Here is a 14,231-nt window from a genome sequence, read left to right on the forward strand (position 1 = left end):
CTCATCTTGTGGTGGTGAACAATGCTCTCGGCTGCTGGTGCATGGGTCTCCTTGCTTTCTCACAGGTCACTTGCACCTGCTGCCCCCAGTCCCCATCAGAAGTTTGCCTTCGCTCTGCATCGGCGGGCTTGCCGTAGTGGGAGGTGTGGGGGACGGTGCTGAGCCTTTTGCAGCCGGCTCCCTTCTGCGTCCTGCCCGTGCATGGAGATTGTGCCGTGTTTCCTACCCCGACCTCCACCCCCCCACTCTGAATTCTTGCTTCTTTATGGCACCTGCGCAATTTTTGTTCTTATTTTAAGCTTGGCTCTCTATTACAGCAAAGATTTAGTTACAGTTTATCAGTTTTGCAGTGAAAGAAGGTTCCTCCTTGCCGGCTTATTTCCGCATCACACATCAGTACAAACATAGACACACTTACTTGCATATGTGTACGTGTATGTATTTTAAGAGAGATCATTATTCTAAATCATGTTCCTTTTGGTTTCAGTTTCTCACCCACCATCCCTTTCACGAAATCTTAAATTACAAAGAAAGTTCTTTGAATGCCCTTTCTTTTCCTGGCCAAATCACATGTTAAAAACAAAATGGGAAATTAAAAAGGGTCTTTAAATAACCTGCTTGTGAATCACTGGCTTCTAAACAAAACGCAGATCTTTTTAGTTCTGTTGCGCGAAGGAGCAGCGTGGATGTGAATTCTAGGAGGTACCACCAGAGGAGAATGACTTAAGCCTCTGAAGCCGGGTTCTGGTATTTCCATGATAGTTACCTGGGAAAACCCAGAATTCTGAGATTGGGAAGACTCCTTCCGTCTCCTGCCAGAAAGAAAAAGGCACAGAAGGACGCGATATTTAATATTCTGTGTTTCTGCCATTTGCCTGTCTCGCTCATGAGACACTCAGCGCCACAAAAAGGAAGATATTTAGGCAAAATACATGTACAACTCGCAGAAGTTGTATTTCAAGGTGTTGCTGGGAGAGCTTCTCGAGAACATGCAATTGGGGAGAATCCGTAATCAGTGGGGAGCAGTACGGGGGGTGGACGAGGCTTTGCTGTTCCGGAGGGGCAGGCAGAGCGAGGGCGGAGGACGCTCACAGAGGCTGACCAGTGGCCGGTGTGCCCTGGAGGCTGGCCCCACACAGAGCACGAAATCCCTGCCCGCCCTCCCTCCTACTGTTCTGTATTTTCCTTCACTTTTAACGGCACAGTAAATCCTGTCTTTTGCTGACTTTTCTCCAGAGGCACAAATGCACCTCTCAGTGTAAGGAGACAGCCTGTTCAGTAGGTTAATTACAACGATAAAGCACATACTCGCCAGACTTATACGTGAGTGCTTCCTCCACCAATCTGAACTGGAATTCTTCGCTCGGATGCCGGCCAAGCTTGCTCTTAGAGAAACGCAGCTCTTTTTTTTTTTTTTTTTTTAAGATTTTATTTATTTGACAAAGACACAGCGAGAGAGGGAACACAAGCAGGGGGAGTGGGAGAGGGAGAAGCAGGCTTCCCGCCGAGCAGGGAGCCCGATGCGGGGCTCGATCCCAGGACCCTGGGATCATGACCTGAGCCGAAGGCAGATGCTTAACGACTGAGCTATCCAGGCGCCCCGAGAAACGCAGCTCTTGTTCGTTTCGATAGCTTTCATCCCTCCTTTGGCTGTGTATTGCTTCCAATGGGCCCTGTTTGGTGGGTCCTACAGATTTCTCTGCAGTTTTTAATGCCATTTTCTTAATCATTGGTGTTGATTTCTTTGATTTAGAATAAGAAAATCCTCACTTGCCTTTTAAGCCTTCCTTCATGGGGTGCTGAGCCCACAGTGTGGGTACCCTCATCCTCTCAGCCCCCACAGCCTCTTCCAGGCTTCTGGATTTCCCCACACGTCCCACGTGGGGGGCACAACCCCCCACAGAACTGTACTAGCATGAGATACCTTTACTGGTATATTTTTTTCCCCCTCAGTGTTTGTGACACAATCTGGATAATTCTTTTCAAATGGCCTAGTTTGTTGAATGCGCTGGAGTGTTTCTGTGACTGCCTTCCATACAGGCCTGTGTGCTATGACTTAACTTTCGCTCCCACAGTTAGCTGGAGTGTCCACTGTGTCCCCAGAGGGATGCGGGTGACCTGTGCTCAGTAGGCCCCACCTGGCAGCAGGTGGCTGTCTAGCCTAGGGGCTGAGAGCGGTCTTCAGAGGACGTGTTCATTGTCTCGTTTCCCCAACTCTGAGTCCCAGAACCCTTGTCTTCTTTTTCCCTTCTTTTCCCCCTTGCTCTACATTTGAGCCAGGGAGATTCCCGGCTCACTCCACCCTTCACCAAATGCTGCTTTTTCAGTTAGCCTCTCACGGCTGGAACATTCTCTTCCAAAGCCTGGGATTGTGACACGACCCAGCCTTCCCGCACCACGTGCAGCCAGCTTAGGCCGCCTTCCAGTCAATGTCAAGACGGAACTGAACCCAGGCTGTCTGTGGGGCCAAAATTTTCCTATGATTCATTTTCCCAGTTGCCAGTTTCTTTTACGCTCTTGTCCTGCTGAGAGAAAAACTGGGCAAGTGAACCTTGGAAAAAACGAGCTGAAAACGATCCATGCATTGAGAGCCTGTTGCATCACCATCATCAGTCCCCGCCACAAAGGCAACCAGAGGCCTGGCCTGCATCAGGGCTGCAGCTGGGGGTCCCCAGAACAGTGCTCCTGTGTACAAATCTGGGAGGGGGTCCTTTTGTGCAGAAGGAAGGCGTTGGGCGCAGAGGGGGATGTTTGGGTGCCTCACGGTGGCCTCAGGCTGGAAGTTGCTGCCAGAGCCTGCAGCAGGGCCCCTGGCTGGGGGAAGCCTGGGGAACTTGGGGGGCCCGGGTAAGAGAGAGCGGCAGGCACGGGGTTCTGGAAATGCAGTGCTGCCCCTTGAAGGTTACCTTACTTAAAGTTCGTGGGACCGCACCGGGTAAGTGGTACCCTTGTGTTGCGGAGGGGCTAACTGGCCCAGAGGTCAGGTCGTTCATTCCCTGGGGGATTCGGTTTTGCCCCGGCGCGGCCTGAAATACAAGAGGAGAGATCCAGTTGTTTTCAGGGGAACTCAGTCTGTTCACCCAGGTCTGTATCTGACGGCTCTGCCTATTTTGTCCCGGGCGGCTGTCAGAAAATAACTTACTGAACTAGTTTACAAATGAAAACGGTGTGATTCATTGTCCAAAATGAATGGGAACAATTCCAACTGTCAGGTAATTCCCAAATCCCTATTGCCAATCTGTTGTTTTGAATGATCCGCAAACGAACGGCGGGTGTAATGCGTACTGTTTGCACGGTGCCATTTATTTATTTATTTTATTTTAATTTTATTTTATTATGTTACGTTAGTCACCATATAATACATCATTAGTTTTTGATGTAGTGATCCACGATCCATTGTTTGTGCATAACACCCAGTGCTCCATGCAGAACGTGCCCTCCTTAATACCCATCACCGGGCTAACCCATCCCCCCAACCCCCTCCCCTCTAGAACCCTCAGTTTGTTTCTCAGAGTCCATAGTCTCTCATGGTTCATCTCTCCAATTTCCCTCCCTTCAGTTTTCCCTTCCTTCTCCTAATGTCCTCCATGCTATTCCTTATGTTCCACAAATAACTGAAACCATATGATAATTGACTTTCTCTGCTTGCCTTATTTCACTTAGCATCATCTCCTCCAGCCCCATCGATGTTGATGTAAAAGGTGGGTATTCATCCTTTCTGATGGCTGAGTAATATTCCATTGTATATATGGACCACATCTTCTTTATCCATTCATCTGTTGAAGGCATCTGGGCTCTTTCCACAGTTTGGCTATTGTGGACATTGCTGCTATGAACATCAGGGTGCATACGGCCCTTCTTTTCACAGTGCCGTTTAGAAAACGCTTCCATGCAGATGAGCTGACTTGTGCAGATGAGCTGACTTAGTGAGGAACCCACTTCCCACAGCTCCCCGCTCGGGTGCCAGGGCCCTTCCCGGAGCTGGCTGCGCCACAGGACACATTTTTCCTGATGTCAGGGAGGTAATGAAGTGTTGGGATGTCAAAGTCTCCCCTGGGGGAGAGTCACCACTAGGTAAGCTAAACAGAGGTGGTGGAGACTCAGCAAGTAGTGGAAAGCAGGCTGGGCCTCAGGGAAGCAACCTGTTCACAGCGTATCTGGGGACAGGGGAAAGTGTCACGGGGTGGGTCAAGTAGCCCCACTTTTCCTCTTGGGCGGTGGGGGCAGGCTCTGAATAACAGGAATGATGATTGGAACTGGTGATTGAGCTCTGATAAGAAAGGAGGTTAAAAAAAAATTTTTTTTTTTAAGAGAATTAACCATTCTGTGAAACATGCTAAGTGTAGTTCTGGGCCATGTTCCAAGTTTGTACTTCCCCACATGGGGCGGTGGGGAGGGGGGCGCAGACAGGCTGGGAAGAGAGGAGGAAGCATTGCTGTCACCTTGGATCTAGCTTTGTGAGCGGGAACCCCTGGAGAGAGCAGCGTTCGGGGACCACGAGTGTGGTCCTGAGAAAGCTGATGTTCCTGCTTCTCTTTCCCAATCTGCACCCCGAGACTCAAAGTCCCATTACAGGGTGTTGATGGGAGAATTAAATTAGATCGTGTAGGCAGATCACACCAAGTTAGTAGGTCTAAATAAATAAATAATAATTTAAAACTAATGATTACTTCAGAATTTTTTTTTTGAAGATTCACTTATTTGAGAGAGAGAGAGCAGGGAGGAGGGGAAGAGGGAGAGAGCATCTTAAGCAGACTCCCTGCTGAGCATGGATTTCCCCATGCGGGGCTCGATCCCACGACCCTGAGATCATGACCTGAGCTGAAACCAAGAGTCGGATGCTCAATCGACGGGGCCAGCCAGGCGCCCCCAGAATTTATGACTCGGGGTATTGGGAAGGAGGGTGAGATTTTCTTTACGAAACGGCAGGGCCACCCGTGGTTCTTAGTGTTGGAAATCCACACGTGAGAACAGCGCTGGTCAGAGTTAACATTTCTCCCCGTCAGCTCAGTAGTTAAGCGAGGAAAGCCATTGAGAATGCTGGACGCACCAGATTTTACTCATTTCGTGAATAAATACTCATTTCACCAGACGTCTCTTGAGCGCTTACTGGGTGCTGTGCTGTGTCTAGGCCCCGGGAAGACTGTGTTGGGTAATCTTGTCCTGACGCCGATGGAGCTCAGAGCTCCGCGCGGGCATCAACCAAATACTCACACAGGTACATGAACCCACAGCTGTGGGACGGAATCACACAGCAGGCCCGGGGCCACTGGTCTCCTATGGGGAAATGGCCCTTGGGAAAGTGTGTCTAGTTGGAAGCTGTGTTCCAAAGACCAGCTCTCACCCTGGGAGAACTCAGCTGCACAGACCTTCACGATCATGACGGGCGTGATTTTCACTGTGTTCAAATTCTTTCACTTCCTCGTGGCATTATTGGAGCTTATTTGGAAACCGTGGCCAGCACCTCTCACAGGATTAGCCAAGGGGACCTCAGGTGGTACCGAAGGGCCATGTCGCTCTAGCCCTGGGTCAGTCCGATCGCCAGCCCAGGGCTCCCCTGGGCAGGTGGAGGCAGAACGGTGAAGAGTGATCACATCCCCAGGCGGGTTATCGGCACCAGCGGCGGCCCGCAGCCCGGCCCGTTTGCCTGGTCTCCCTGATGGTCTTGGACCTGAAATTTACAGGCACCCGATTCGTTCCAGATCACTTGCGTGTCCCGACTTGCGGCTTGCCTCCCCAGCGCGGAGGTGCCGCCTCCCTGTCAGGTCCCTCCCCGTCTCCCCGGGGGAGCTCTGTCGGTACCTGCGACAGGCTGGCCTCCTCCGCGCCTCTGCCCCTGCTGCTCTAAACCAAAGATGACGGTGACAGTCAAGGTGCCCCACGTGCTCAGCGCTCCAACGGGACAGGGTGAGGAGTTTTGGGACACGTCTGGCAATCACTTCCAAGTTTTCCGTCGAGACCCAGACACTGAGAAAATCCGAGCCAGTTGGCCGACGCCCTGCCTCGGTGTCTCCCAGTGCCCGGGGCGTGTGCGCTGCGTGGACACGGACGCAGAATGCCCACCTGCTGTGCTTCATTCCCCCCCACCTCCCCGGAGTGGGGCTGGGATGGCAAGGTCTCGCCAGTCCTTGAGGTTGGCTGTGGTTGAGTGCAGGTTTCTATTAAATAAAGGACAGTTTGAGCCTTCAGCTGGGGAAGGGGATTGAAGCCTTTGGCGGCCCAATGCGGAGTGTGGACCACCTCCCGCACCCCGCCTAGCCGTCCCCTCCCCTCAGCACCCAGGGGCCAGAAGTAACTGTGCATCTTTGGCCATTCTACGCCAAGATGCTGGGGGGGGTGGGGTGGGGGGGGGAAGCACTGAATTACGAAATAAAGCGAGGCAGTTGGGGCGCTCTTGTCCTTGGCACGCACATCCTAAGTTACAGTAATGAGAGCAGACCTCATGTACGGCGGGGGGGCGGTGGGGGAGGGCTGCAGGGCACCCTCATCTTCTTGAGCAGTTTGTTGTCCGGGCTTGGCAGGCGACAGCTGACCCCATGCGAACCCATGTGAACGGCGTTGGGTGCTTTCTGCCGGAAGACAAGTGAATAATGTTCCCTGATGCTGTTTCTGTCGGGGAAGCGAGGAGCCTGACGGGATTCCAGAAGGCTCTGCGTGAAGGGGCCGGCTCGGTTCCAAAAAGCGCCGGGTGGAGCAGGAAATGTGCACATGTGTGCGACGCATTCATTGACTTGTTCCCGTGGCGGATTGTCCCCGTCTGGGGGCGCGTGAGCCCTCTTGTGCTCAGAAGAGCCACCCGGAGGTTGTGGAGACAGATGTATCCTCTCCTTATCTCTGCTCCCCTGACCCCGGTGGGGCACACGGCCACTTCTCCCCTGAATCCTCCCTGGGTCCACTGTGGATTCTCACACCTGCTGCCTCATTCTTTTTCCTCCGCAAGCAACCTTCTTCCAGGCACCTACCTCTTCCTTGAGTGATGCTGACCCTAGCCACAAGGAGCTGTCTTCAGGAGTGTGGGAGAGGAGAGGGGCCGATGGGGTTTCAGAGGACTTCACCTTGATTTTTTTTTTTCTTTTAGATTTTTATTTATTTATTCATGAGAGACAGAGAGAGAGGCAGAGGGAGAAGCAGGCTCCCAAGGAGCAGGGAGCCCGATGCGGGACTCGATCCCAGGACCCTGGGATCATGACCTGAGCTGAAGGCAGACACTTAACCATCTGAGCCACCCAGATGCCCGACTTTACCTTGGTTTTGACCATGAAAGGAGCTGCTTTGTCCCAGATTCTTGAAATGCTGTGTGTGTGACAGGAATTTTTTAATGTGCTTGTGTGCCCACGTGTGTGTATGTGGGCGTGTATTTTCTGGTTCAGAAGAACTTCTTAAATTGGTAAGTTGTCTGCTAAGAGAACTCGTTTTGGTCCTCTGTCTAGGTGTTCTTTTTTTTCTTTTTAAAAAGATTTTATTTATTTGAGAGAGAGAGAGAGAGGAGAGAGAGAGAGAGGGAACATGAGTTGGGGGAGGGACAGAGGGAGAGGGAGAGAGATCCTCAAGCCGACTCCATGCCGAGTGTGGAGCCCCACTTGGGGGCTCGATCTCTTGACCCTGAGATCGTGACCCGAGCCAGAATCAAGAGCTGGAGGCTTCACCGACTGGCCACCCAGGCGCCCCTGTCCAGGTGTCCTTAATTCATTTTGGACCTTCGAGAGGTTTGACGCACAAAGCTTTCTCCTTTTGGCCTTTGGGTGGCAAGTGTCTGTTGTGCCCTGGGGCACAAGGCACATCCTCTTGGTCCCCTGTTGGGATGGGCCACGGAGGATGTGCCCCCAGGGTGGCCCCTCCGCCGGCCGGCCGGGGGCTCGCGGCCGCGCGCGAACCATCGGGAGGACCGTTGCTGGCCCGAGGCTGGGGAAGCGTGGCTGGGGGCGGACCGGCCGCCCGCAGGCAGCTGCCCTTGGCCGTCGGCGCATCTCCCGGGTTTCCGGCCCGACCTTGCGCTGCGCCCAGAGCACACAAGAGCAAGCTAAGGAAAGCAGCCCTCTCCCCGCAGGCCGGAGCAAGCCAGGCGTGTGCACGCGCACCGCGGCCACGCGCTTCCGTAAAGCAGAATCCGGGCCTCGGGGGCTTGTGGCCGTGTCTGTGTTTGCAGAGGGCGGTGGGCTGGCTCGGTCCCGCAGCACTCGCTGCACCCTCCTCGCTCGGCGGGCCGCGCGCTTTCTAAATCAGAGGCTCGTCCGCGACGGAAGGACAGCATCCCTCCGGCCCAGAAGCGCAGGCGTCCTTCTCTGACCTTCTCCTGCCGGTCCGTGCGGTCCGCGCACGGCCCGCGCTGGACCACCTGCCTCGGCTGCGGCGTGGCGGACACCAGCACGGTCGGCCGTGGCCACCTCCGGCGTCTCTGAGGACAGTGACCGGCTCTGAACCTACGGCCTGGGGTTCACACGCGTCCCTGGTGTCCCGCGGCAGGGGAGCCCCTGACCCCGGCTGGGCCGGCCGCAGCCCCCCCTCCCGGCTGCCTGGTCTCAGCTTTCAGACGGCGCTTGGGTCGGGCGGCTGGGCCCAGTTCTACTTTTTTTTTTTTTTTTTTAGGTTTTGTTCATTTATTTGACAGAGTGAATGAGAAAGCACGAGCAGGGGGCAGCGGCAGGCAGAGGGAAAAGCAGACTCTCGGCAGAGCAGGGAGCCCGTCGAGGACTCGATCCCAGGACTCTGGGATCATGAACTGAGCCGAAGGCAGACGCTTAACCGACTGAGCCACCCAGGCGCTCCCCAACTTCTACTTTTTATTTATATTATTTTATTTTATTTGTTTTATTTATTTATTTGACAGAGAGAGACACAGCGAGAGAGGGAACACCAGCAGGGGGAGTGGGAGAGGGAGAAGCAGGCTCCCAGCCAAGCAGAGAGCCTGATGCGGGGCTCGATCCCAGGACCCAGGGATCATGACCTGAGCCCAAGGCAGACGCTTAACGACTGAGCCACCCAGGCGCCCCTAAAACAATTTCTTTTTTTTTTTTTCAAAGATTTTATTTATTTATTTGAGAGAGAGAATGAGATAGAGAGCATGAGACGGGGGAGGGTCAGAGGGAGAAGCAGACCCCCCGCCAAGCAGGGAGCCCGATGTGGGACTCGATCCCGGGACTCCAGGATCATGACCTGAGCCGAAGGCAGTCGCTTAACCAACTGAGCCACCCAGGCGCCCTAAAACAATTTCTTAATAAGATCAAATATCCAGGGTTCACACTTCCGTGTCTCGTGGCGTTTCTCCCCTTACCTTTGGTTTTCTGAATCAGGATCCAAACCTGGTGCACATGTTACATGTTTTGATAGATGTTGTAAGCCTTCTAGAGGAATTATCTGGCCCCCCGTTGTCAGTAGAACTGCTGTTGAGAACCCCTGCTGTTGGTGGAATTAACGGTTTCTTTAATCCCTCTCGTTCCTGTAAATCTGTGGCTAGATAGCAGGGCTTGATCAGATTCAGGTTCGGTGATTTCGCAAGACCATCTCGTGGGTGTTTCTGGAATTCCTGTTGCATCCCGTCAGGGGGGTGTGTGAGGTCAGCTTTTCTCTTCTGTGAGATGTGAAGGTTGATCTGTGGGTTTTGTTGATGGTCTGATGCTTTCATTCTCAAGTTCCCCATCAGCCAGTGGTTTTAGCGTCTCCTAATGATCATTAGGCAGATTGATTATTTCGTTTAGATTTTGTCATCATTTTTACATTTGTTCGGTGGAAATTTTCTCTAAAGAACTTTGCTTCATTATTTATGCCCCAAGGTACAGTACACACGATACATTTTAAAAAAGCACTTATGAGAACAATGATTCTGTTCAGTATGCTCCAGAGGTGACTTGTGTGTAAGTATCATTATAAACTCGTGGATTTTACCGTAGGTGATGTGTAACAATTCCTGAGTCGTTCTTCCTTTTTGTGCCTTCCTTTCCTTGTGCCTCCTCAGAGATCTGCTTCCTTTTAGTAGGAGAATGGTATTCAGAGACCATAAGCAGGTATGCCCAGTTTTTGAAGACCTCGCAGGAATACTGATGAACCTAGAAGAGACGCAGGTGCACGCAGAGGGACCCATGTCTTCCCCGTGGGGGTGATCACCCGCCCCTGCATTTTTACCAGGTGCATGAAACAAATTCAATCCCAACTCTTCTCTCTCCCACAGTGCATGCTTGAGGGTCCCTACCCCTCACAGACCTCACCCGCGTCTCATTCCTCATCCTTCTCATCTGGGATGAAGGAGACTTCCCACCCCTGTTGAATTCTTCCCTCTGCCCCTGCAGCTGGCCCAGCCTTCTGAAGGAGGAGTCTCAGGCCGAGGACTTGGCGGCAGAGGGTTCTGCAGGGCTCCCGAGGTTGCTCTGGCCAGAGCTGCCCCTGAGTGTTTGTCCTGTGAGCCCGGCGGGGTCGCGCCACCCCTTCTAGAAGGATGCGTGCCTCTGGGGGATGTCTGCTCACGCACAGACCCCGAACTCAGGGTTGCTAATTTTGTGGTAAGATGTTGCCCACAAAGACAGAGTCCTGTGCTCTCGCCCAGACAGCAGGATAGATGGAGAACAAAGAGACCCATATGACAGAATCTTAGACCCCTTATCATAGACCCCTCTCCCCCTAATCTATCTCTGTGGTCTGGGGCCAGGCTTACCAGTAGCCTCTAGCTGCTGAGAGGCCCTGCAGAGGGTGGGGGGGCTCGGAATGGTGTCTGTGGACGTCACTGAGCCGCCTTGCACCGCTCAGCTGCTGAACTCGAGGCCTCAAATATAGCCGGCCCTGCATTTACTAGGCAGGGGAGGGGAAAGGAAAGTAAGTGGTGGGAAAAGCCCAGTGACATTTCTGAGCTCAGAATGGATGTTTATATGATAGCAGAGTTAATTGCAAATTGCCCAAGAGCCAGTCTGAGCTTCTAGACTGTTCCAGTCTTTTTAAAGGGCAGGAAAACATAGCTCGGGTTGTGACACCGTGCAAGTATTACCCCTCGCCCATCACTGGGGGTGTCCTCGTGCCTCGACGGATGGCGCTCCCTGGGCGGTGATGGGTGCTCCGCGGAGGCCCCCTCACAGCAGCGCCCACGCGTTTTCTCACCCAAATCTCAAGACTGACTTCGAAAAAATCCTAACGTCAGCAGCCGTTAAGCCCTGTCTGAGAATAAACTGCACTTCTTATGTCTACTCAGTGTTTCTTATTTGCAGCTGCGTTGGAAGTCCCAGCTGCCTCCTTTCTGTGAATGGAGAGGGGGAGCAGGGAGCCTGTGGGTAGCCCGCGGGGCTCTGTCCTGTCCCACCGAGCCCATCCCTGCTGCGGCGAACACGGGGTCCCTAGGAGTCAGGGCCAGACGGGGTGACCCCGAACGCTGGAGCAAGAGAAAACCTAATTTCAACATCATTGTTTTTCTTTCCAGTGGCATCTAGCCCAGCTCCCCGCTCTACAGAGCAGAGGTAAAGTAGCTGAATGGAGCTGGGGCGCCAGAGCCAAGGGTGGGGGCTCCTTCCACGCCCTGTACCCCCAGCAATGCCAGGGCTCTCGGAAGGACTTTTCCAGAGGCGCTGATGGCAGACAGTATGGCAGACTTGCCCTGACTCTTGGCCCCCTCGCCGCCTTCCCCGCTCCACCCCAGAAGTGCTGAAGACGTGGGAGGGTGGCTGGCGAATCTGAGGAAAGAAGGCACAAACCAAGGAGCACTCGGGCTACAGAAGGTGTGGGGGCAAGGAACCCGTCGCCACGGCTGGGGGACAGCGGGGGGTGTCGTGTCCTCTCCCGTATGGGACTTCTAGATGGATCACGGCCTGCTTCGTCACCTCCCAGAAGGCAGAGAGCAGTGCCAGCCCAGTGCCACCAGCTTGGTGGGGTGACGTCAGGGCGGCCTCGCGTCCGTGCTGGCCCGGTAGCTGCGTGTGACTTCCGTGCAGGCCGCTCGGCCAGCCACACGGAGGTTCCCCCTCTCTGTGCTCAGAAAGCACCCGGCTTGCAATCCAGGCAGCTCAAAACGGTCAAAATGCAGGCATGAGAACACGGTGGTCGGAACGCGGGTGTGGGATGCTCCCCGAGGGGCACGGTCACTTGCTGAGGTGGGGCAGGGGGGGAGTTGCGAGTCCAGCGGCGGCGCAGAGCATCTCCCACCCTCTCCGCTCCCCTCGCTGTGGGTGCCCACCAGTAGCCTAGGGTGTAGATGCCCAGGGGACCGTGAGGTCGCAGGAAAAAATAATGAGCAGTGAAATAAGGTGGTAGAATTCTGACACAAGGTTACCGTAAAATAAATATAAATGGATAGGGGCGCCTGGGTGGCTCAGTCGGTTAAGCGTCTGCCTTCGGCTTAGGGCATGATCTCAGGGTCCTGGGATCAAGTCCCACGTTGGGCTCCCTGCTCAGCGGGGAGCCTGCTTCTCGCTCTCCCTCTGCTCCTCCCTCCTCTTGTGCTCTCTCTCTCTAATAAATAAATAAAATGTTCAAAAATTGCAAATGGAAAAACCCACTAATTCAACGATAAGAGATTTTCAGATTAAAAAAAAATATTTAGAAGTATATTATCTACAGGAAACATAAAGGAATAGAGAAATGTTTAATATTAATTCAGACAAAAAAGAATTTTAAAATGTCAAGATGGACAAACACAATATTAGAATACTATACTTTGGTAAGAGGAACAATCTATTAAGAAGAGATAATGATAAAGATAAATCTGTAAATATTGCCGCAGATACCTAACGCAGCTATCAACAGGATTAAGAGGAGAAATAAATAAATCAGCAATTGTAATCAGAAAGGTTCTATGCCCTTCTCAGAAACTGACAGACCAAGCATGAGAAAAAGAAAAGTTAGGAAGACAGATGTAAACAATTATTACACTGTAGATTATTTATTTATATATAGGTATATGTATACACATTTACAAAAATCAACCATGTACTAAGCCACAAAAAATGCCACAATTTCAAAGAATCCACATCACTGAAGCCATAGTTCTTTGGCCATAATGTAATAGTACCTGAAATACAAAAACAAAAGAAGAACACTCCTCACCCCATGCTTGTTTGCTGAAAAGTCATTTAGTAGTGACTGTTACATCATTTAGCAGTGACTATCTGGGGATAAAGAAAGGAACATAAGAGAAATTAAAAAATACTTATAACTGGGGGCGTCTGGGTGGCTCAGTCGGTTAAGCGTCTGCCTTCGGCTCAGGTCATGATCTCGGGGTCCTGGGATCGAGCCCCCCGTCGGGCTCCCTGCTCAGTGGGGAGTCTGCTTCTCCTTCTCCCACTCCCCCTGCTTGTACTCTCTCTCTCTCTCTCTTGCTCACTCTCTCAAATAAATAAATATAATCTTTAAAAAAAGACAAATTTATCTTCTAAAAAAATACTTAGAACTGACATTTAAACATTGAAAATGTCCAGAAATTGTGGGAAAGAAAGTAGTACCTCCAGGAGAATTTATAGCTTTAAATCATTTATCCAAAAACAAAGACAAAAAAAGACTGAAACAAGAAGGAATTAAAACACAAAAACACAAAAGAAGGAAGGCCTTAATAATGGTAAGGCTAAATTCAAGGAAGCTGAGGACAAAGAGGATGAGAGAAAGAGAAGATTAAGAAAATTCTGAACTTATTCTTTAAAAAGATGAATGAAATGCACTATTAATTCAGACTGGTTAGGGGGCGCCTGGGTGGCTCAGTCGGTTAAGCGTCTGACTCTTGATCTTGGCTCAGGCCTTGATATTAGGGTCGTGAGTTCAAACCCTGGGTCAGGCTCCATGTTAGGTGCAGAGCCTACTTTAAAACAACAATAATAACAACAAACAAAGGTCAGACTAGCTAGACAAAAGAATAAAAAAGAAGGTGGAAATAAAACACACTGGGTGAAGAAGGAAATCAGTAGTGAGTGAGTGAAGGTGAGGACCATCCACGGGCTGCACCAGAGTCTGACTGGCATGAGGTGGTGTCCCCACAGAGGGGTGGCCTGGTGTGGTGTGTCAGAGCCAGAGAAAGGTGAAGGGGACATCTCCACAGGGGAGGGGATGTCTGTAGAGACAAGAGACCGGTTGCCTGCAGAGAGATTGATAACATAGGTAAATAAAGGGCAAAAGAAGCCAGATTTCTCATGGTAGGGGAGGAAGCTATAAATATGGCAATGGAAAAACAATGTTGAACTCTGTGCCATTGGATTGGAATTGGTGCTGTTGGTGTGAACGCTTGATTTTATATATATATATTTATATTTTATATATATATTATATTTTAT

The sequence above is a fragment of the Mirounga leonina genome, unplaced genomic scaffold, assembly GCF_011800145.1.
Source record: "Mirounga leonina isolate KUSES-001 unplaced genomic scaffold, KU_Mleo_1.0 Mir_168, whole genome shotgun sequence".
Lineage (NCBI taxonomy): Eukaryota > Metazoa > Chordata > Mammalia > Carnivora > Phocidae > Mirounga > Mirounga leonina.